The following is a 23448-nucleotide window of genomic DNA, read 5'->3' on the forward strand; positions in this document are numbered from 1 at the left end:
ACGATACAGTTAAGCTTGAACTGCATTAGATTTTTATTAATATATGAAAGGGAGAAGATAAGAGAGTAATACATTTGCATACCAAGAAAAATGGTTATCCCTCTACAGTGAGTTCTGTATCAAGGCAAAATAGGATTTTGTTTTATGATACAACACATATTTTTTGGTGGATTGCATCTTCTCAAAATATTACCTCCTATGCCTTTTATGGAAACCACTGGAGACTGTTCTCCCTAGAATTCTAGAGAGTACACCAAGAAAAAAAATGAGACCTTGATTCCAGAAAATATAAGATCTGGATTAGTTCTACCAAAAGGATGATAGTGAAAAGAAGTCCCAGGGAGAGTTGTATAGCAGGCATGGAGAACAGCAGCATCACCCACATGGGGGTGTGTGCAGAAGGAGGAGGGCTTCAGGACAGAGATCACCTTGAAAATAAAGAATTGATAGATATTTTGATGGGTTTGAACATGTGGGAAATTCCACTGAAAGACTTTTTAGAATCTAGTGGGCTATTTTTGGAAGAACAGTATTTCTTAGAAAACAGTACAAATTCTAAAATGGGGCAACCAATTATTTCAGAAAAGTTAAAACTTTTTTATGGGTACTTACTCACAGCCATGAAATTAAAAGACGCTTACTCCTTGGAAGAAAAGTTACGACCAACCTAGATAGCATATTCAAAAGCAGAGACATTACTTTACCAACAAAGGTCCGTCTAGTCAAGGCTATGGTTTTTCCAGTGGTCACGTATGGATGCGAGAGTTGGACTGTGAAGAAAGCCGAGCGCCCAAGAATTGATGCTTTTGAACTGTGGTGTTGGAGAAGACTCTTGAGAGTCCCTTGGACTGCAAGGAGATCCAAACAGTCCATTCTAAAGGAGATCAGCCCTGGGTGTTCTTTGGAAGGAATGATGCTAAAGCTGAAACTTTAGTACTTTGGCCACCTCATGCAAAGAGTTGACTCATTGGAAAAGCCTCTGATGCTGGGAGGGATTGAGGGCAGGAGGAGAAGGGGACGACAGAGGATGAGATGGCTGGATGGTATCACCGACTCAATGGACGTGAGTTTGAGTGAACTCTGGGAGATGGTGATGGACAGAGAGGCCTGGTGTGCTACAATTCATGGGGTCACAAACAGTCGGACATGACTGAGCGACTGAACTGAACTGAACTCATGTATATGGGGCTTCCTTGGCTCAGATGGTAAAGATTCTACTGCAATGAGGGGGACCCAGGTTCGATCCTTGTGGATCAGGAAGATCCACTAGAGAAGGGAATGGCTACCAACTTCAGTATCCTTGCCCAGAGAATTCTATGGACAGAGGAGCCTGGCAAGATAGGGTCCATAGGGTCACAAAAAGTCAGACAGGACTGAGTGACTAACAGGCTCATGTATAATACGTTGCTCAGTATTGAATGATAAGTGTAATTGCATAGTGTCAATAGTACTTACTGAGTATTTAAGTAAATTTTGTGATATGGGCTTACTATAAGAGTGGGAAAAAGAGAATGAGGGAAAAGGTGTTTGTTGTTAGAGACACAAATCTTACACACCATTATAGAAAATAAGATGTACTTTAAAAAAATTATGTATCTCAATATAGAAGTTTAGATATACATTTTATATATACGCAGGTAAATATAAGTAGACATTGCCTTAGGAAAGAAAAGCCAAGCAATGGGATTAGGGAGTACCAGGAAACAGTGGGAAAAAGACAACTTCATTACCAGGCTTTTTGGTTCCATTTGATTTTTTTAAAAAAACTGTATGTACTACTCTTTTTGTGTGTGTGATGGTTTGATATTTGCATAAATTGTGAAATGATGACTACTATTTTATTTTTTAAATAAATTTATTCATTTTAATTAGAGGCTAATTACTTTACAATATTGTAGTGGTTTTGCCATATATTGACATGAATCAGCCACAGGTATACATGTGTTCCCCATCCTGAAGCCCCTTCCCACCTCCCTCCCCACCCCATCCCTCTGGGTCATCCCAGTGCACAAGCCCCTAGCACCCTGTCCCATGCATCGAACCTGGACTGGCATTTATAAAATAAAATTCGTTAGAAAGATCATAGTGAACTAATTAAAATGTAAACATGGGGGGAAGTGTGGGAAAACGTTTCCTGCTTATGTGACAGTCAACAAGATGATATTCATTATTCAAGTAATTCACTCATTACTGGTGAAAAAATATAATGTGTTGTCATGGCTGAGAGTGATTTGGAGACAGACTCCATTTTTTAAGCTTCGTTCCTTTGATACTAACTCTTATTCCTGGGCTAGACACATAATTTCCTCGTCTCTAAAACATAATACCTATACCACATGGTTCCTAGAAAAATAAATATGAGAAAGCTTGTAAAGTATTTTGACAGTACCTGGTAAATAGTAAGTCAATAAATCTTAGCTATATAAATTACTAGGGAATATTTACTAAGCAGCTCTTAGTAAATTTACTATGTACACAGCCTAAGTCTTAAGTCTGGGTACATAACTTAATGAATGAAACAAGAATAATTTCTGTATGTAGAAATGGCAATCTAGTTGGCAGTCTAGATAAAAGATAATACAACTACAAATTTAAAAAGACGACTCTTTGCGACCCCATGGACTGTAGCCTATCAGGCTCCTCTGTCCATGGGATTTTCCAGGCAAGAGTGCTGGAGTGGATTGCCATTTCCTTCTCCAGGGGATCTTCCCGACCCAGGAATCGAACCTGGGTCTCCTGCATTGCAGGCAGATGCTTTACTGTCTGAGCCACCAGGGAAGCCCCTTTTAAAAAGACTAAAAATATTTTAAAATCAGAATCCTCATAAGTGATCAGTACTCTGAAAGAAACAGAACAGTAGACAGCACTGGGGTGTGTGTGTGTGTGTGTGTGTGTGTGTGTGTGTTGTAGGGTAGACACTGTATTTTTAAAGGTTATCATTAGTTGTGTCATGAGGAGATGGTATTTAAGTCACAGCCTATATTAATCTGCTGAAGATGCCATAACAAAGTACCACAGTGAATGTCTTAAAGGACACATTTCTTTCTCACAGTCCTCAAGTCTAGAATTCTAAGATCAAGGTCCTCGCCTTTTCGATTTCTGGGGAGGGCTTTATTCCTGGCTTGCAGATAGTCACCTTCTTGCTGTATTCTTACATGACCTTTGCTGCTTGCTCACCAGAAGAGGTGGTGTGGGGGGGCAAACTGAACCTCTCAGGTGTCTCTTCTTAGAAGAGTACTAATCCTACTGGATCAGAGATCCACTTTTGGGACCTAATTTAATTTTGATTACTTCTGTGAAGGATCTATCTCTGAATACAGTCGCATTGGTGGTTAGAGCATGAACATATACATTTGGGGAGAACACAAACATTAAATTCACATTTCACCCCGGCCCTCCAAATTTATGTCATTCTTGCCATCGCAACAGCTACAAAACACTTTAACTCACTCTAGCATCAACTCAAAAATGTAAGGTCTAACGTCTGTTCTAAATACCATCTAATTCAGTATTACTGAAACTCAAGATACAATTCATCCTGAGGCAAAATTCCTCTCTAGCTGTAAACCTCTAAAATCAAACAAGGTATGTGCTTCCAAAATACATGTTGATAGGATACACATTCCCAGCCCAAAAGGGAGGCACAGGAAAGAAGGAAGAAGTGATAAGTCCCACACAAGTCCAAAATCTAGCAAGGCAGATGATATTAGATCTTGAGGCTTAAGAATAATCTTCTTCAGCTGTATATCTATCTTCTGAACCCACTATGACGGTTAACTGCACACATGCTTCTGCCAGATAGAGAGCCCCACCCCTAAGGCACTAGGTAACAGTTACCCTTAGGATTCCAAGTGACCTAAGCAAGGTTCCATTTAGTGGCAGCCTAGCTTATTGATTGGAGAAGGCAGTGGCACCCCACTCCAGTACTCTTGCCTGGAAAATCCCATGGACGGAGGAGCCTGGTAAGCTGCAGACCATGGGGTCGCGAAGAGTCGGACACGACTGAGCGACTTCACTTTCACTTTTCCCTTTTATGCATTGGAGAAGGAAATGGCAACCCACTCCAGTGTTCTTGCCTAGAGAATCCCAGGGACGGGGGAGCCTGGTGGGCTGCCGTCTATGGGGTCGCACAGAGTCGGACACGACTGACGCGACTTAGCAGCAGCAGCAGCAGCTTATTGAAACTTAACGATGGCTCCACCCTTTGAAAATGGAGTCAAAGCAGCCTCTGGACCTGTGGTGAGAGTGGCACCCCTGATGATTGGAGAATCACCTTTAAGGTCATTCTTCCCTTTTCTTGAAAGATAAGGCATACTCATGGCCAAGTAACTCTATGGCCCCATCCTGTAGAATATACCACATTAATTTTAACCACATCATGAAGCATGCATGATCTCTTTTCCCCATTCAGGGGTCAAACACATTCCTACCACAGTGGAAGCATGGGGTCTTAACTATTTGACTGCCAGGGAACCCATCCTATAGAATATAAAGTCCTACAGCCTTCCCTCAATTGTCCTGTCTTTGTCCCTTTCAGTTAAAACTGGCATTGTTTCTGCTCATATAATCCCACGATGTATCTATGGCAGTCCAGCCACATACTCAGTGGTCTCTTCACACCAGATTTTCTCATATTCTACAAAACAGACACTGAGAATTTTTCAAACCTTTATGTTTTTGTTCCTTTTTCTTTAATAATTCCTCTTCAATTCTCTCTTTCCTCTTGCATTTTGCTACAAGCAATCAGAAGGACCCACATCACACCTTCAATATTTTTCTTAGAAATTTCCTCAGCTCAATATCCAATTTCATCTTTTGCAGTTATTTCCACAAAACACTAGAAAAAAATTAATCATATTCTTTGCCACTTTACAAGTATTGTCTGTCTTCCAGTTTCTAATAACCTATTCCTCATTTTTGTCTGATACCTTGCAGATTGACTTTTAATGGCCATATTTCCACTAACATTCTGTTAATGATAATTTATATAATCTCTTAATGATGCTGGCTTTCTCTCCAGCTCTCCTCTTTTCTAAAGGATATCTCACCAGAATCACCTTGAATATCCATATTTCCATGAACAGTTCCTTCTCAGCCATGTAGAGTTTTTCTAGCATGCACCTCAAAACTCCTCTAACCCTCTACTCATTAGCTAGTTCCAAAGATGACTGAACGTTTGTAGTTATTTGTTGTAAAGGAGCATCCTCATTTCATGGTACCAAAATGTATATTCGTTTAGTCTAGCTGCCATAACAAAATAGTACAAGTAAAACAAAAGAAATTTATTTCTAACAGTTCTGGAAGCTTAAAGTCTAAGATCGAGGTTCTGACCCAATATCCAGTAAGATCTGTCCTCCTGGCCTGCAGATGGCCATCTTCTTTCTGTGTCCTCGTATGGCCTTTCCTTTGTGCTTGAAGAGAGAGAGAGAGTGAGAAGCATTCTAATGTCTCCCTTTATCATGTCTCTAATCGTGTGAGATCAGGACCCTACTCTTATGATCTCATTTAACCCTAATGACTTCCCTAAAGGTTCTTTCTCCAAATACAGTCACATTGGGGTATAAGGTTCAGTGTGTATATTTTGAGGTGACACATACATTTAGTTCATTGGATAAGAATGCAAATTCAATAAGAAGGGACAGGGTAAGAAAAATTCCACATATGCATTGGCATATTTCAATAACTGAAACAAGCCTGATGTGGGAAGCAGACTTGGTAAACTTGGGCAGGTATGAGACAGGGAAAGATTTGAATAGAATGATGTGATGAGGACCTTCATGTCATGAATTTTAGTTTAGTTTTTTTTTTTTTTTTTTGGCTCTACCACATAGCTTGAGGGATCTCACTTTCCTGTCCAGGGACTGAACCCAGACCCCGGTTCTGGGAATCCATGGCAGTGAAAGTGCCAAATCCTAACCACTAGACCACTGGGGAACTCCATGGATTTTACTTTAAATGTGAAGGGTAAAAAAATTAAGCCAGGGTGGCACTACAATGCCATATGCATTTTAGAAACATCACTATGACAGTTGCCTTGAAAACAGATTGGTTATGGATAATCCTTCCATACAAAGGTCTGATCACATATGGAAATCCAGCAAATAAAACACAGGCAAAAATATGAACAAAGCACTTACAGAATTAATACGCATTATAATATATGTATACTTAACTCTATTAATAAAGGATGTGCTAATACAAACATCAATATAATATATTTTCATCTCTTGAAATGTGTATTAAAGGGGCCCAACCAAGATAAAAATCAAGCAATATGTTGAAGGAAGTCAACATGAAATTATATAAACACAGAGCAACCAAAAATAATGAGTACCTCCATGAGATGAATATGGAGGCTGCCCTCCTGTTTCCCTCTCCCAGGCAGTGCCAGCCCTCAGCGGTCATATGGGAGCATCAAGAGTGATTTTTACTGTCACAGTACCTGGTGGTATTCTACAGGCAGTTATTTGGGCAGAGGTGCTGGTGGGGAGAAAAACTAAATTTTCTGAAATGGTCTGGTGAATTTCATGCAAAGAAAAGCAGCCACACTTAAATGCCCACAGAGCCCTAATTAAGGGTGTTAGACAACAATGAAAGGAGCACATAGCAATCACTCATTTCTTTCATCCCTCATGCTTAAGAGACAGGTTTTCTAGAGCAGAAAAAAAAAAAAAAAAAACAGAAGTAACCCCATTCCAGAAATAGGAAGAAAATATATGTATGAAGAGGGAAAATGCTTGACCAAATGGACTATGAAGAATTATTAGGATGTTAATGACAGGGATCTGCCCAAGGCAGGCATAAGACTTAGACGAATGGAAAATACTAACTCTTATAAAATTGATCTCCATTTTGTGGTAGAAGTTTGTTAATTTGACATTTGACAGTTCAGTTCATATTTGACATGTTATCCTCAGTTAAGCAACATAGCGAAACTTAAAGTAACCTTTAAAATAGTTAATATACTATAATTTCAGTTCAGGGAAACTATCCTAAGGAAATTATCAGAAACTCCAAGAATCCTCCATAAATTAGTACACTGTTACTTATATTAAGATAAAAGTGGAATGATTATCCACATATAGTTATCTACATTGTTTTTCAAAATATCATATGGACATGCACATGTTCCCATAATAAAATGACAAGAGAAAGTATATCACATATTTACATAGTTTATAAAACATTGTATGTATATATTAAAAAGAAACCTGATAAATATTAACAATGATTATCTCTGATAGGGAATATCACTAGATAATTTTTTAAAACCTCTTTATATTTTTGAAACTTCTATCACAGTCATTTGTTTTCCTTCTTAATGGTTATTTATAAAATAAAATGGTACTTTTCTCAGGAAAATGATTCAAACAGCATTGAGATATAGGAATAATGTATTTTATTTTAAAAGAGGCATTTCTGGGGATATTACATAATTGAAAGTTTGCATTAATTCAAGCCTAAAATAGCTCCAGAATATCTTTTTCCTATAGCAAAGGCAATGGAAAAATGCAGTCTTAGAATATAGACATTTCTAATCACAGCACATACATCTCCTAGATGTGCTTTTCCCCCAATTATGTTTTTTTTAATTTTATCTGAAATAAAGCTATCTAAATTAAAAGCTTGACCTTCTTCATAGAAGTTTAACATACCTAATTGAATTCCAAGGTTTGTGTCACCTGACAGCACTTTTCTAAACTAGCGCTGATTCCACTATTTAATTAATTCTTAGGTGATATTGCTGTAAGATAAAAATATTTTCAGGTAGTAAAAACATTGAATGTCAGAATAACAACACAGGTGTTATAAAAAAAATTCCTGGGCATCGAGTGCACATTAAAATAGTCTAGTTTAAAAGATATACTGGGGGGAAAAAAAAGGAGGGAAGTGTATATTCCTCTTTACCAGGTAAGGTGATGCTAGCCTGTGGCAATCATAAAAACATAAAATACAGTGAAGCTGGCCTGTTAGCTTTACATTCAAAAGTCTTGATAATAAAAAAGTCAACATTTTATATACTATTGTTTCATAAAATGCAATTATGCTACATATATAATACCATACAACACCCCCCTCCACCCAACCCCAGCACAAACACATTTGATTACCTTCTGTTCTCAATCACATACTTCTCCCTAGAGTTAACCACTTAACAGCTTGTGTGGTTGCTTCCAGTCATTGATTTTATGATTTTATATGTGCCTAGCATATTATATTACCTATGAATAAGAAAAAATACATTAAAATGTATACAAATCATTTTTCCTTAACTTATGTGCTAAAAAAATCAATTTGTTTGTAACACTCAGAAAAAAATATAATTCCTATGTACTGTATGATTGATTGGCTCATAGTTGGGTCCTATAATTGAAAATTTAAGACTTTAGTCACAAAAAGATTCTTCTTAGAATCTGCCCTCCAGATCTACATAATTATTTCTATTTGTTTTACCTAAATATGGATAGAAATGTGTTAAGATTATGCAATTACACAAATTCCTGTTCCTGTAATATTTCTCCTAAAAGTAATAAAGATGAGGAAAGTGAAAAAAGGCAGCTTTTCCTCTTGAGTTAATTACAGTGTAAAAAAATGTTAGCATAATATTTTTCTTGAAAAATAAGAGCCAGCTATCTATTGAGCTATAGTAATGGCTCCTTAGGAGCAATTAAAGGAAATTTATGGAAGATACTTATATTGGATTAGAACTAAATTATTATTGTTGGGAGACAAAGGTAAATTTTTTTCTTTTTAAATAAGAAATAAATAGAACAAAAAATATCAATTAAAAATATTAGCTAAGTATTTATGCTGCTGCTGTGGGGAAGGCTTAGTTACAAATTTCTCCCCAAAGAAGCAATTTTAAAACTTCTAGTTCCACTACCTTAAAATGCTGCCTCTTCTCTCTCTCTCCTCTTATATGGGCTAGGTACTTTTTGGCTATTTTTTTTTCTATGTTCAGTGGGATTCCTATTAGCAAACTATCAGGCAATTGCTATTTCAACAATTAATAATATCCTGTGTAGCCTTGTAATTTTCCACAGTCATCATGATTAAAATGCAATGATTCTATCAACAAAGATGTGTTATGGGCAGAACACAAAATAATTGAAAGCATCCAAAGCGTTTCTAATGGTCAAAGAAAATAAGTTTAGCTATGGAGATTTTTTTTACTATTAGAGATTAACATTGACAGCAAATTCTTATACTCATTTTCCCAATTTTATATGATTTATATTTGGCTTTTCTGGTAATGGTTAAATAATTCAAATTGCATTCACTTTTTAAAAACTAGAAAAAATTTTAAAGAAACAGATATTTTAAGACATAGAAAATTTTGTACTTATAATTAAGTACAAAGTATTAACTATAATTGAGTATAATTAAGATTGATCTGGGTTGCTGTCCTCATGTTTTTCAGTGTCAGCCCACAGTGGCTCACTACTTAAATAGGAATGGTGTGCGTGTGTATGTTTACGGTTTTTGTATTTCTAGAAGAAAAAGGTGCTTAACAGATAGAGCAATATTGAACTTTACCCAGAGTTACATTCATCTTATACACAAGTCTATGCAGCAAGCAAGCCAACTTGACAGTTTAATTCCACATTAGGATAATGCTTGGAAGGGTAATCCTATTCGCACTGCAGGATAAGGATGCCTGCGTTGTGGCTTTGGCCTATAAAATTGTTAGCTATAAATTCTGAGCTGGCATTATGAGCTTCTTAACTTTTAAACCAGCCTTTTCTTAGCATCCTATTGCCAAGTGTAAGTTATTTGCCCCATAAATCCATCTAACCCATTATACTATTCTTTTTAAACTCATTTGGCAAATATACCCAAAGCAATAAAATCTGCTTTTCATATGCATTATCTTATTGTAGACATAATAATCATGTGTATGTAAAAGACACTGAATGAATTATAAATGGAACAATTTTGTTTATGAAAGTAGGTTTAAAGAGAAACAGAAGAGTTTTATTTTTGCTGTATTTAAGGATTAAAAAAAAATCAACTGCTGATTTGAGTCAAGACAAATGTTAGCAGTATTTTATAAAGAAAATCAAAGAAATGCAAATACCTCTTTGTTTGCTTAGTTTTTAGAAACAAGCTCTCAAATCCGATTGTTCAACTGTGTACCTAGCCTTTGAGTTTATATAACAGAAATAATTGATGCTCACACTTCACCACTGTGGAATGGCCAGACAAGAAAGGGAGAGGTGTGCTCAGGGATACCCAAGAGGAGTCTGCCCTGCCTTCACCATTTACGTACTAGTTGGCTATGTGAAGTTTCAAGCTTACAAATGTGAACATAAGGATTTTTAAAGGCCAAACATTTTACTCTTAGCTCTTTACGTTTCCAGATGGAGAAAAATCTGCTTTTGACCTTAGGTCTTGGGTGGAATCTAATCTTAAAGTCTTTATATTCTGCCCTCTCTTTCAGCTTAGTGTGACTGGCTGTCTCTGAGAAAAAGGTTTGAAGCCTTGGAATACCGACCCACTTCCAATTGTGACTATCTCATGACATTACTTCTTTTTTTTTTTTTTTTCATTTCTCAGAGTCTGTTATTCTATTCTTTTTATTGGAGTTCCATTATCTAATGACATCTTTCTTCTAAACTGGATGCGTGCATACTAAGTCACTTCAATCCTGTCTGACTCTTTGCAATGCTATGGACTGTTGCTCACCAGACTCCTCTGTCCATGGGGTTCTCCAGGCAAGAATACTGGAGTGGGTTGCCATTCCCTTCTCCAGGGGATCTTCACGACCCAAGGATCAAGCCCATGTCTCTTACATCTCCTGCATTGGCAGGCAGGTTCTTTACCTCTAGTGTCAGGTGGGAAGCCCCTTCTTCTACATTACCATTTTCAATTAATTATAATTTAGATTAGTTTGACAAAAAAACATCCTTTTAATATATTTGGTCACATGCATAATGTACATCTTGACTTATTAAATTTTTTAAATGAGACTATTTTTTAGAGCAGTTTTAGGTTAATAGCAAAAATGAGAGTAGAATTATCATATATCCCTTCTCCTCCCTAAATACACTGGCCATATTAATTTTTATTCTTTTTTTATTGTACTTTTCAATTTAAACATCACTGGATATTGTTTTCATATTTATATCTACAGAAACAAGAATGTTTATAGTGGTTATAGCTATGTGAAAAAGTGTTAGTTTCTGTCATTTGTTACTCTTTGCAACACCATGGACTATAGCCTACCAGGCTCCTCTGTCCATGAAATTCTCTAGGCAAGAATACTGTAGTGGTCATTCCCTTCTCCAGAGGATCTTCCCAACCCAGGGACTGAACCTGTGTCTTCTGCATTGGCAGGCAGATTGTTTACCATCTGGGCCTCCAGAAGCCTTGTTATAGCTATAAGGATCATATATTCCATTTATAGCAATACATATACACAATGGAGTATTACTCAGCCATTAAAAAGAATACATTTGAATCTGTTCTAATGAGGTGGATGAAACTGGAGCCTATTATACAGAGTGAAGTAAGCCAGAAAGAAAAACACCAATACAGTATACTAATGCATATATATGGAATTTAGAAAGATAGTAACAATAACCCTGTATACGAGACAGCAAAAGAGACACTGATGTATAGAACAGTCTTTTGGACTCTGTGGGAGGGGGAGAGGGTGGGATGATTTGGGAGAATGGCATTGAAATATGTATAATATCATATATGAAATGAGTCACAAGTCCAGGTTCGATGCACAGTACTAGATGCTTGGGGCTGGTGCACTGGGACGACCCAGAGGGATGGTACGGGGAGGGAGGAGGGTTCAGGATGGGGAACACGTGTATACCGGTGGCAGATCCATGTTGATATATGGCAAAACCAATACAATATTGTAAAGTTAAAAAAATAAAATAAAATATAAAATAAAAAAAAATATATCACAAGTGTCAACTTCAATAGAAGAGAAAGCCTAGAGCTTTCAAATAACAAAGATTTTTGCACTCTCTAAAGACTCTGTGGGGCTTCCCTGGTAGCTCAGCTGGTAAAGAATCTGCCTGCAATGCAGGAGACCCTGGTTAGATTCCTGGGTTGGTAAGATCCCCTGGAGGAGGGATCCCACTCCAGTGGCAACCCACTCCAGTATTCTTGCCTGGAGAATCCCCATGAATAGAGGAGTCCATGAGGTTGCAAAGAGTCAGACACGACTAAGTGACTAAACACAGCATAGCACAAGACAGAGTAGGACAGTTTTGTGATCTATTGGATGTTTGCCATGGCAGAGGGTAGAGTGACAGCGTGCCTGGCGTATTTTTGCCAACCTTGACCTACTACTTCAGTATGGGAAACCAGACTTCTCTGCACAAGCTTTGTGAATCATTTTATTGAAAGCAGAGCTTCCTGTATCAATACTGCAAACTTGTAATCATATGTTTTAGATCTAAAAGACTGCCTTTTCTCCACTACTTGGCATAACATTAAATGGCTATGCATCACCATCTTATTAAGTACAGTTTTTATTTTAATAAATACAGTTCTTATTTTATCATTCTATATGTGAACTTATGATCCACACAAAGGCTTTAGCATTATCAATGAAATAAAGGTAAATGTTTTTCTGGAATCCCCTTGCTTTCTCTATGATCCAGTGAATGTTGACAGCTTGATCTCAGGTGGAACATAACAAACTGTGGAAAGCTCTTAAAGAGATGGGAATATCAGACCATCTTACGTATCTCCTGAGAAACATGTATATGGGTCAAGAAGTAACAGAACCCTGTATGGAACAAGTGATTGGTTCAAGATTGAGAAAGGAGTATGACAGGGCTGTCTGCTGTCATCCTGTTTATTTAACCTATATGCTGAGCACGTCATGAAAAATAGAGGGCTGGATGAGTTACAAGCTGGAATCAAGATAAGTGGAAGAAACATCAACAATGTCAGATTGCAGATCAGATCAGATCAGATCAATCGCTCAGTCGTGTCCGACTCTTTGCAGATAATACGACTCTAATGGCAGAAGGCAAAGAGGAACTAAAGAGCCTCTCGATGAGGGTGAAGGAAGAGAGTGAAAAAGCTGCTTAAAACTAAATATTAAAAAAAACTAAGATCATGGCATCTGGCCCCATTACTTCCTGGCAAATAGAAGGGGAAAATGTGGAAGTAGTGACAGATTTCCTCTTCTTGGGCTGTAAAATCACTGCAGATGGTAACTGCAGCCATGAAATCAGAAGACAATTGCTTCTCAGCAGGAAAGCTAAGAGAAACCTAGACAGTGTGTTGAAAAGCAGAGACATTACTCTGCCAACAAACATCCGTATAGTCAAGGCTATGGTCCTCCCGGTGGTCATGTAGGGTTGTGAGAGGTGAACCGTAAAGAAGGCAAAGTGCCAAAGAATTGATGCCTTCGAACTGTGATGCTGGAGAAGACTCCTGAGGGTCCGCTGGACAGCAAGGAGATTAAACCAGTCAATCTTAAGGGAAATCCACCCTGAATACTCATTGGAAGGACTTATGCTAAAGCTGAAACTCCAGTATTTTGGTCACCTGATGCAAACAGTCGACTTATTGGAAAAGTTCCTAATGCTGGGAATGATTGAGGGCAAAAGGAGAAGAGGGCATCAGAGGATGAGATGGTTGGATGGCATAACTGATGCAATGACATGAACTTGGGCAATCTTTGAGAGATGGTGAGGGACAGGGAGGCCTGGCATGCTGCAGTCCATGGAGTTGCAAAAAGTTGGACACGATTAAGCGACTGAATAACAACAGTGTGAATTTATGTGATATAAAAGTCACTGTCTCCATCCTGTATGATCTTTAACAAGGGACAAATTTTGAAATATAATTACATCAATGGTATTTAAAATTTATTTTAACTTAAAATTGCTAGGCAACTTGCACTCATTAATTCAATTAATCTTCACATTATCTAAGAGAAATTATTTTTATCCAAGATTACTAATGAAGTCCAGAGAAATCAGTTTGCTTGCACTTAAGCCACCTGACTAGTAAGTGATAAAGACAGAATTAAAATCCAGGATACGTGACTCCAAAGCTCATATTTTTAACCATTTCATATGCAGAGGTGGTAAGAAAGAGGTAAGAGGCATCATTCAGTTTTGAATCTTCTTATCTTCTAGAAGAAGGCAGTCTTTAATTAGACTGCTCTTTGTTACTTCAGAATGTCTCCCATGTATGTTTTATTGATTGCTTTTGTTCAATGCAGAGCTCATGACAGCTGAGATTCCTAGAACAAATCTCATTGGGACCCAGATATTTTTCTTCTTCCAGATATTTTTAGGGTGTGCACATTAATCAAATGCATTATTTGTTTGAAATAATTTTGAGCACAACAGGCTGTGTAAAAACTAGTTTATACTAACACATATATATGGAATTTAGAAAGATGGTAACAATAACCCTGTATACGAGACAGCAAAAGAGACACTGATGTATAGAACAGTCTTTTGGACTCTGTGGGAGAGGGAGAGGGTGGGATGATTTGGGAGAATGGCACTTAAACATGTATAATATCAAATATGAAATGAGTCGCCAGTCCAGATTCGATGCACGATACTGGATGCTTGGGGCTGGTGCACTGGGATGACCCAGAGGGATGGTATGGGGAGGGAGGAACGAGGAGGGTTCAGGATGGGGAACACGTGTATACCTGTGGCAGATTCATGTTGATACTTGGCAAAACCAATACAATATTATAAAGTTAAATAATAAAATAAAATTTTTTAAAAAAGAAATTAAACCATAAAAAAATAAATATCAAACAAAAATAAAATTATCAAAGCTGCATAGGTTTGAAATCACCTCCATTTTCAGTTTTTAAAATGTATACAAATATCTTCAATTAAGTGGTATGCAGATTTTAATTATGGATAGATAAATTGTGATGGAACAAATTAAAAACTTTCAATATTTCAAAAAAAAAAGTAAAACAAGAAACTGCTACACACCTATTAAAAAAAAAAGTTAAATAAGTTATCCTGTCTTAAACTATTTACTGCCATTGTTTCAGAATTACTTATAGGCAAGGTAAAAGAAGAATCTCCCTAGTATGAAAGTATATCAACTTTTTCTCTTGTTTTGTCAAAAAGATGTTCTGTACTAAGATTATCATCAGATTTTTACAACTGAGTTTGTTTTCTTTGTTGAGCTAGGTCTATGAACAGAAAAACAAAAAATAAAAATAACAATAACACTGCTTGCTAGTAAGCAAGACTTAAGTAGAATACTAGAAGTCTACAAGAATTTCATTAATTTTAATTAATTTAATTAATTAATTTTCATTAAACAAGTTATTTTAGACATTGCCTACATATTAGAATTTCCCTGGAAACTGTAGAAAACACAAAGGCACAGATTTTACCACCAAAAATTCTTATTTAATTGTTCTGTGATAGAGTTTGAACATTGAACATTACTTTATTATTTAACTGTTGCATACTTTTTTAGTCTACTTTATTTTTATATAAATGAAGTATATGAAGTATATTTTATATGATGAAGTGCACTCATTTAAAAATTTTAGTTCTTACGTTTAAAAATGTTAGTATCTGAAAAAAAAAAAAGTTAGTATCTGTATAACCACAGCACATCAGGATATACAGAATTTTTATTTTGCATTACTCCCTGAATTCCCTTGTGCCATTTTGCACTAAACCTACCCATCCATCCCTGACTCCAGGCCATCATAGACTGGCTTTCAGTCACCACAGATTAGTCTTATCTGCCCTAAAATTTTACACAAATAGAACAATTCAATATGTATTATTTTTTGTATCTGGCATTTTTGTTGTTGTTTAGCAAAATACTTTTGAGCTTTATCCATGTTTTTGTATATATCCATATTCCTTCTTACTACACAGTATTATGTTGTGAGTTTATGCCATATGTATATATAGATATACTGAGGGCCAAATGTATATATGTATGGGGATTGGTTCTAGGACCCCTGCAGATATCAAAATCCATGGTACTCAAATTCCTAATGTAAAATAGTATGTAATTTGCATAAAATCTACACATATCCTTTGTAAACTCAATGTGACTGCTTTGTAAATACAACGTAAATAGTTGCCATTGTGAAACAAATTCCAGTTTTGCTTTTTGGAACTTCTGAATTTTTAAAAGAATATTTTGAGCCATACTTGGTTGAATTCACAGATGTGCACCTTGTGGAATATGAAGAACCAACTCTACAGACGTATAAATATTTTATATATATATATATATATATATTATGCCTTGTGTTTTCTGAGTTCTTTTTAAAAATTTTGCCTACCCTGTCTATCCTATGCTGGGGCAAATATTTTCTTATATTTGTTTCTAGAACTTTTACAGCTTTAAGTGTATGAGCCCATTTGAGATAATAACTTTGCAGAAAAAGCAAGTGGTTAAGATACATTTCTTTCATATCCATTCCACCACTATTTAGTCAATTGATTATTTTTTGCCCATGGCAGCACTGTGAAAAATCAATTAACATGATTTGGGAAAGGTTTTTTTTTAGTGAATTTAACAGATATTGGGTGTATATTAGTGAAGGTGAATAGTAAATTTCTCTACTCTTTGAATTGTTCCATTTGATCTTTAAGTCTATCGTTAAGTGAATACCATACCTCTTGATACCTTGAGAATGTGTCTTAAAGTGTATTAGCATAATTCTTCTAATTCTTCCAATTTTTGTTCTATGTCAGTTTTAGTTTTTTTTTATGACTTTTGTAGTTCCTACAAAGTTTAGAGTCAGTTTGTCAGCTTCTACTAAAATAAAATTAAAAAAAAAAAAAGAGAGAGAGAAAGGTTTGGGGGAGTTTTTTTTTTGTTCTTGTTTTTGTTTTTGTTTTTACTGAGATTATGATGACTATATAGACTCATTTGGAGAAAACTAAACCTTTATGGTATCATTTATTTCAATCCATGAAATTGGTTTGTCTCTCCAAATTTTAAATAGTCTTAAATTATTTCCATAAACATTTTGTAATTACTAGTAAATTGTTTTATCATATATGGCATTGAATTAATTTGAAGTTATTTTATGACATTCATTTGTAAAACACCACACAATCCCCAACCCAGTGGCACATTGCTCTTGGGTATTAATTTGGCTCTGAGAGAAGCAAGGATTAGCTAAAGAAATAGAATTCTCGAGTTTCAAAGAGTTGAGAGTATCACGTTCTGGCACATCTGCTGATTTTACGTCTAACGACTGTGGTTTTAGAAACTCTAGATATCTACAAAAGTGGCAAAATATTACTAAACAACCTAAAGTTACAAAGTATATTATGGGGGAAATTCCAACTGGACAGGATCATTCAAGCGAACAAGGATTTCCAAATCAAACAGAATGGGATTCGTTTTAATTGGCATGCAGAAACCTACAAAAAAAACTTGAAAATTCCTAGTTTTATTGGAAGTTTCATTACAAAAGACTAAAGAAAAAATAAAGACAATTCTTCATTTAGTCTACTAATTCTCTATATGAATTGCTTTTCCACTCTGAAGAGACTGCAAGATTATAAACAAAAGCCAAAGATTGCCACACCAACTCCAACACCCCCGTATCTACCCTTGAAAGTAGGCTCTTAAAAAAAAAAAAAAAAAAGAAAGAAAGTAGGCTCTTCCAGGATTGATGGAACTCTGAAGGATTCTCTGGCAAAATGCTACCAGTTATTCCCTCAAATAGGCAGAGAGAAACTAAAATTAAAATTAATGGGAAACTTTGCCATATTCTAGTACTCTCTTCTGCAAACTTATTTACTCTGGAGTCTGCAGATGGGATCCAGAGAAAATTGGCAAAAGGCAGCAAAGGATGAGAATTCTTACCAGCGTCAGCTGTTCTGGATCTCTGTAGTGTCTAGTTGAGACAGAAAGATAAAAATTTTGCATTGCCCCTTATTGATTATCAATCCTTTTATCTCCTAGGGACAGTTACTGCCTTCATGTTTGTCTCATTTTGTGTCCTAAGAACTTGGCTTGGCTTTTTCCTGCCTGGGTCACACAAGTTTTTGGTTCTTTCATATGCAGGCAGCTCAGCTGTCAGGCTGGGGGCCTCAAAATATGGTTGGACAGAAATGTAGGTTGCACCCCACTTGGGGCTAGATATTGCCAAGCAGAATTGGGTGTGCAAAATTCATAGCTGGAGTCCTACTGACTACTGTCAACTCTCAGGGAATAATTTTTCTTTTGTTGGGCTGTCTTTGAGAATGACTCTGAATCTTGGGAAGATAGTATCTTTTGCACCCTCTTTGGGGATACCTCTTGGCTTTCCAGGTGGTGCAGTGGTAAAGAATCTGCCTGCCAATACAGGAGATGCCTGAGATGCAGGTTCAACCCCTGGGTCAAGAAGATCCCCTGGAGCAGGAAATGACAACTTGCTCCATATTCTTGCCTGGAAAATTCCACAGACAGAGGAGCCTGGTGGGATTATAGTCCATGGGGTCATAAAGAGTCGGACACGACTACGCATGCATGCACTTGGGTCCATGAGGTCATTCAATACTTGCGGGAATATTTATGGTTGTCTCAGCTGATTCTCACAAGGTATTTGGAAGGATATACTTTTCTAAGTAATTCTGTGATCAGAAGTTGGCAAAATTGAAAACTGACATTCAGATCCTGATAGGAACTTTTTTTAAAGGTCTTCTTTCTTAAGCTAAATGCAACTCTTTAAACAAAGAGAAAGGAAAACATTTAAAAGAAAAATAGCTCTGAATCTAGAATATAGGAATCTTTTGATTTGTAAGTTGAAAATCTTCTCCCTGATATAAAGATGCAAACTGATAGTAATGTTCTTCAATGGGTGGATCAGTCCCTGATCTCATTCCCCTAGCATCTTAACTCCTTGAGAAATTAAAAGCAACTGTTCTACAGATTGAAGACATCTTGTACAACTTCTCTTAAAAGTCTTCTCCACAAATATTATTTAAAAGTTTAAAATATCTGAGCAGATAACCTTAACTTATTCCATCTATCAGCAATATCATTTGGATTCAGCTGTTCTTTTTCAAACTAGTGAGTTTTGCATTATCATACCCAATTCATGGCTAAACATTTAAAACAAAAGTTTTAAGATCTCCGTGTTTGTCTGTATATTTATGTATGTCTTAGCATACATATTGTAAATGTATGATTTTTTCTACCTTTGGATCGGTTCAGTTCAGTTCAGTTCAGTAGCTCAGTCGTGTCCGACTCTTTGTGACCCCATGAATTGCAGCACGCCAGACCTCCCTGCCCAGCACCAACTCCCGGAGTTCACTCAGACTCACGTCCATTGAGTCGGTGATGCCATCCTGCCATCTCATTCTCTGTCGTCCCCTTTTCCTCCTGCCCCCAATCCCTCCCAGCATCAGAGTCTTTTCCAGTGAGTCAACTCTTTGCATGAGATGAGTGCAATTGTGCGGTAGTTTGAGCATTCTTTGGCATTTCCTTTCTTTGGGATTGGAATGAAAACTGACCTTTTCCAGTCCTGTGGCCACTGCTGAGTTTTCCAAATTTGCTGGCATATTGAGTGCAGCATTTTCACAGCATCATCTTCCAGGATTTGAAATAGCTCAACTGGAATTCCATCACCTCCACTAGCTTTGTTCGTAGTGATGCTTTCTAAGGCCCACTTGACTTCACATTCCAGGATGTCTGGCTCTAGGTGAGTGATCACATCATCATGATTATCTGGGTCATAAAGATCTTTTTTGTATAGTTCTTCTGTGTATTCTTGCCATCTCTTCTTAATATCTTCTGCTTCAGTTAGATCCATAACATTTCTGTCCTTTATTGAGCCCATCTTCCGTAAGTCTATGTAAAGAACTCTGTTCAAGTTCACAAGATAATCTTAAGTAAACAAAAGTTGAAGTTTGTTGGTTTCATTAAAATATAGGCATGTCTTTAGAGTTTTCAGCATTGAATATAATACTTTTATGTTACTTATATTAACCAAAAGAAACTGGAGGAGGGCACGGCAACCCACTCCAGTGTTCTTGCCTGGAGAATCCCAACAGAGGAGCCTGGCAGGCTATGGTCCATTGGGTTGCACATGACTGAAGCAACTTAGCACAACCACAAGTCAAGTAAGCTTATGTTTTTTATGCTACAGAATTTGTCAGCAGGTAAGATAACTGAGGTTATGGTTAGCTGTTTAATGTCTAATGAAAATACCATGAGTATTCCAAACATAATTATTGTGTGTGTGTGTGTCCTCAGTCATGTCCGACTCTTTGCGAACCCAAGAACTGAAGTTCACCAGGTTCCTCTATCTTTGGGATTTTCCAGGCAAGAATACTGGACTGGGTTACCATTTCCTATTGCAGGGGACCTTCACAATACAGGGATCAAATCCATGTCTTTTATATCTCCTGCATCGACAGGCAGATTCTTTATCACAGTATCAGCTGGGAAGCCCAAATATAATTATAATTATTAAGAAAAATAAATTAAACAGATGTAAGATAAAAGTTTATAAATGGATTTTTCAACAATAATTATTCTTATGGTATGTCTACTTAAAAAATAGTTTTGTTTTGTTTTAATTTTATTTTATTTTTAAACTTTACAAATTGTATTAGTTTTGCCAAATATCAAAATGAATCTGCCACAGGTATACATGTGTTCCCCATCCTGAACCCTCCTCCCTCCTCCCTCCCCATACCATCCCTCTGGGTCGTCCCAGTGCACTAGCCCCAAGCATCCAGTATCGTGCATCGAACCTGGACTGGCAACTCGTTTCATACATGATATTATACATGTTTCAATGCCATTCTCCCAAATCTTCCCACCCTCTCCCTCTGCAACAGAGTCCATAAGACTGTTCTATACATCAGTGTCTCTTTTGCTGTCTCATACACAGAGTTATTGTTGCCATCTTTCTAAATTCCATATATATGCGTTAGTATACTGTATTGGTGTTTTTCTTTCTGGCTTACTTCACTCTGTATAATAGGCTCCAGTTTCATCCACCTCATTAGAACTGATTCAAATGTATTCTTTTTAATGGCTGAGTAATACTCCATTGTGTATATGTACCACTGCTTTCTTATCCATTCATCTGCTGATGGACATCTAGATTGCTTCCATGTCCTGGCTATTATAAACAGTACTGCGATGAACATTGGGGTACACGTGTCTCTTTCCCTTCTGGTTTCCTCAGTGTGTATGCCCAGCAGTGGGATTGCTGGATCATAAGGCAGTTCTATTTCCAGTTTTTTAAGGAATCTCCACACTGTTCTCCATAGTGGCTGTATTAGTTTGCATTCTCACCAACAGTGTAAGAGGGTTCCTTTTTCTCCACACCCTCTCCAGCATTTATGGCTTGTAGACTTTTGGATCACAGCCATTGACTGGTGTGAAATGGTACCTCATTGTGGTTTTGATTTGCATTTCTCTGACAATGAGTGATGTTGAGCATCTTTTCATGTGTTTGTTAGCCATCTGTATGTCTTCTTTGGAGAAATGTCTATTTAGTTCTTTGGCCCATTTTTTGATTGGGTCATTTATTTTTCTGGAGTTGAGATGTATGTAGGAGTTGCTTGTATATTCTCGAGATTAGTTGTTTGTCAGTTGCTTCATTTGCTATTATTTTCTCCCATTCTGAATGCTGTCTTTTCACCTTGCTAATAGTTTCCTTTGATGTGCAGAAGCTTTTAAGTTTAATTAGGTCCCATTTGTTTATTTTTGCTTTTATTTCCAATATTCTGGGAGGTGGGTCATAGAGGATCCTGCTGTGATGTATGTCAGAGAGTGTTTTGCCTATGTTCTCCTCTAGGAGTTTTATAGTTTCTGGTCTTACATTTAGATCTTTAATCCATTTTGAGTTTATTTTTGTGTATAGTGTTAGAAAGTGTTCTAGTTTTATTCTTTTACAAGTAGTTGACCAGATTTCCCAGCACCACTTGTTAAAGAGATTGTCTTTAATCCATTGTATATTCTTGCCTCCTTTGTCAAAGATAAGGTGTCCATATGTGCGTGGATTTACCTCTGGGCTTTCTATTTTGTTCCATTGATCTATATTTCTGTCTTTGTGCCAGTACCATACTGTCTTGATAACTGTGGCTTTGTAGTAGAGCCTGAAGTCAGGTAGGTTGATTCCTCCAGTTCCATTCTTCTTTCTCAAGATCGCTTTGGCTATTCGAGGTTTTTTATATTTCCATACAAATTGGGAAATTATTTGTTCTAGCTTTGTGAAGAATACCGTTGGTAGCTTGATAGGGATTGCTTTGAATCTATAAATTGCTGTGGGTAGTATACTCATTTTCACTATATTGATTCTTCCAATCCATGAACATGGTATATTTCTCCATCTATTAGTGTCCTCTTTGATTTCTTTCACCAGTGTTTTATAGTTTTCTATATATAGGTCTTTAGTTTCTTTAGGTAGATATATTCCTAAGTATTTTATTCTTTCCGTTGCAATGGTGAATGGAATTGTTTCCTTAATTTCTCTTTCTTTTTTCTCATTATTAGTGTATAGGAATGCAAGGGATTTCTGTGTGTTGATTTTATATCCTGCAACTTTACTATAGTCATTGATTAGTTCTAGTAATTTTCTGGTGGAGTCTTTAGGGTTTTCTATGTAGAGGATCATGTCATCTGCAAATAGTGAGAGTTTTACTTTTCCAATATCTTTTTGGTAACTTGCCTGCTTCAAGTTATACTGAGATAAATTCAATGGTAGGTATTCATTGAATATCTAAATCATTTTCAAATAACATAAAATAATGGAACATTAATTACTGAACTTATATTTATCAACTTCTTGCTTCCTTTTACAGAGGAACTAAAAGTATTTGGGTATATTTGTACCACATTGAAAAATTTAGAAGAATATACTTATAGAAATTCTGAAATGTATTCATAAGCTTACTAATCCACAGAATGGTAGTGTGAGAGTTTACAAATTGCTTTCTTCTTAGTTTTCACTAGAAATTAAGGATTCTAAGGGTTACAGATTCTAATTAAGATAGATAAATTAAACTACTGAAGGAATAAGGAAAACATGTCTGTACAAGGGGATTAAATTACGTTTTTGGTAAGAAAAGGTGTGTGGTAAAAAGATGTATTTTTTTAAAGGCGAAAAGAGAGTAACTTTTTCCTAGAGTAAAACAACTGATTTTTCCAGAAAGCGAAAGATAGAAAAAAGTAGAAGATATAAACAGTTGTAGAATGTTTGTAAAAAGACATTTTGGTAAAGGAATTTTATGTGTGGTCAAACTGAGCAAAATTAGAATGGATATATTTCAGGCTATGTAATTTTAATATCAAAAGTACACTGGTGCAAATTTAGTATTCGGTTTTCTCTATGTTTTATTAGATTATCGGTCTGCTCTTAATTATAAATTGTAAACAAAGGTTTTTCTCTCACTTTTAAGTTATCTGCCCAGAAAGCAGAGATTCTGTGTCTTATCAAAATAGTTTACTGTCCTTCATGTTGTCTTTATCAGGTCTTTGGTTACATATGAAAATTTA

Source organism: Bubalus kerabau, chromosome 16 (genome assembly GCF_029407905.1).
Source record: "Bubalus kerabau isolate K-KA32 ecotype Philippines breed swamp buffalo chromosome 16, PCC_UOA_SB_1v2, whole genome shotgun sequence".
In the NCBI taxonomy this organism is placed as follows: domain Eukaryota; kingdom Metazoa; phylum Chordata; class Mammalia; order Artiodactyla; family Bovidae; genus Bubalus; species Bubalus kerabau.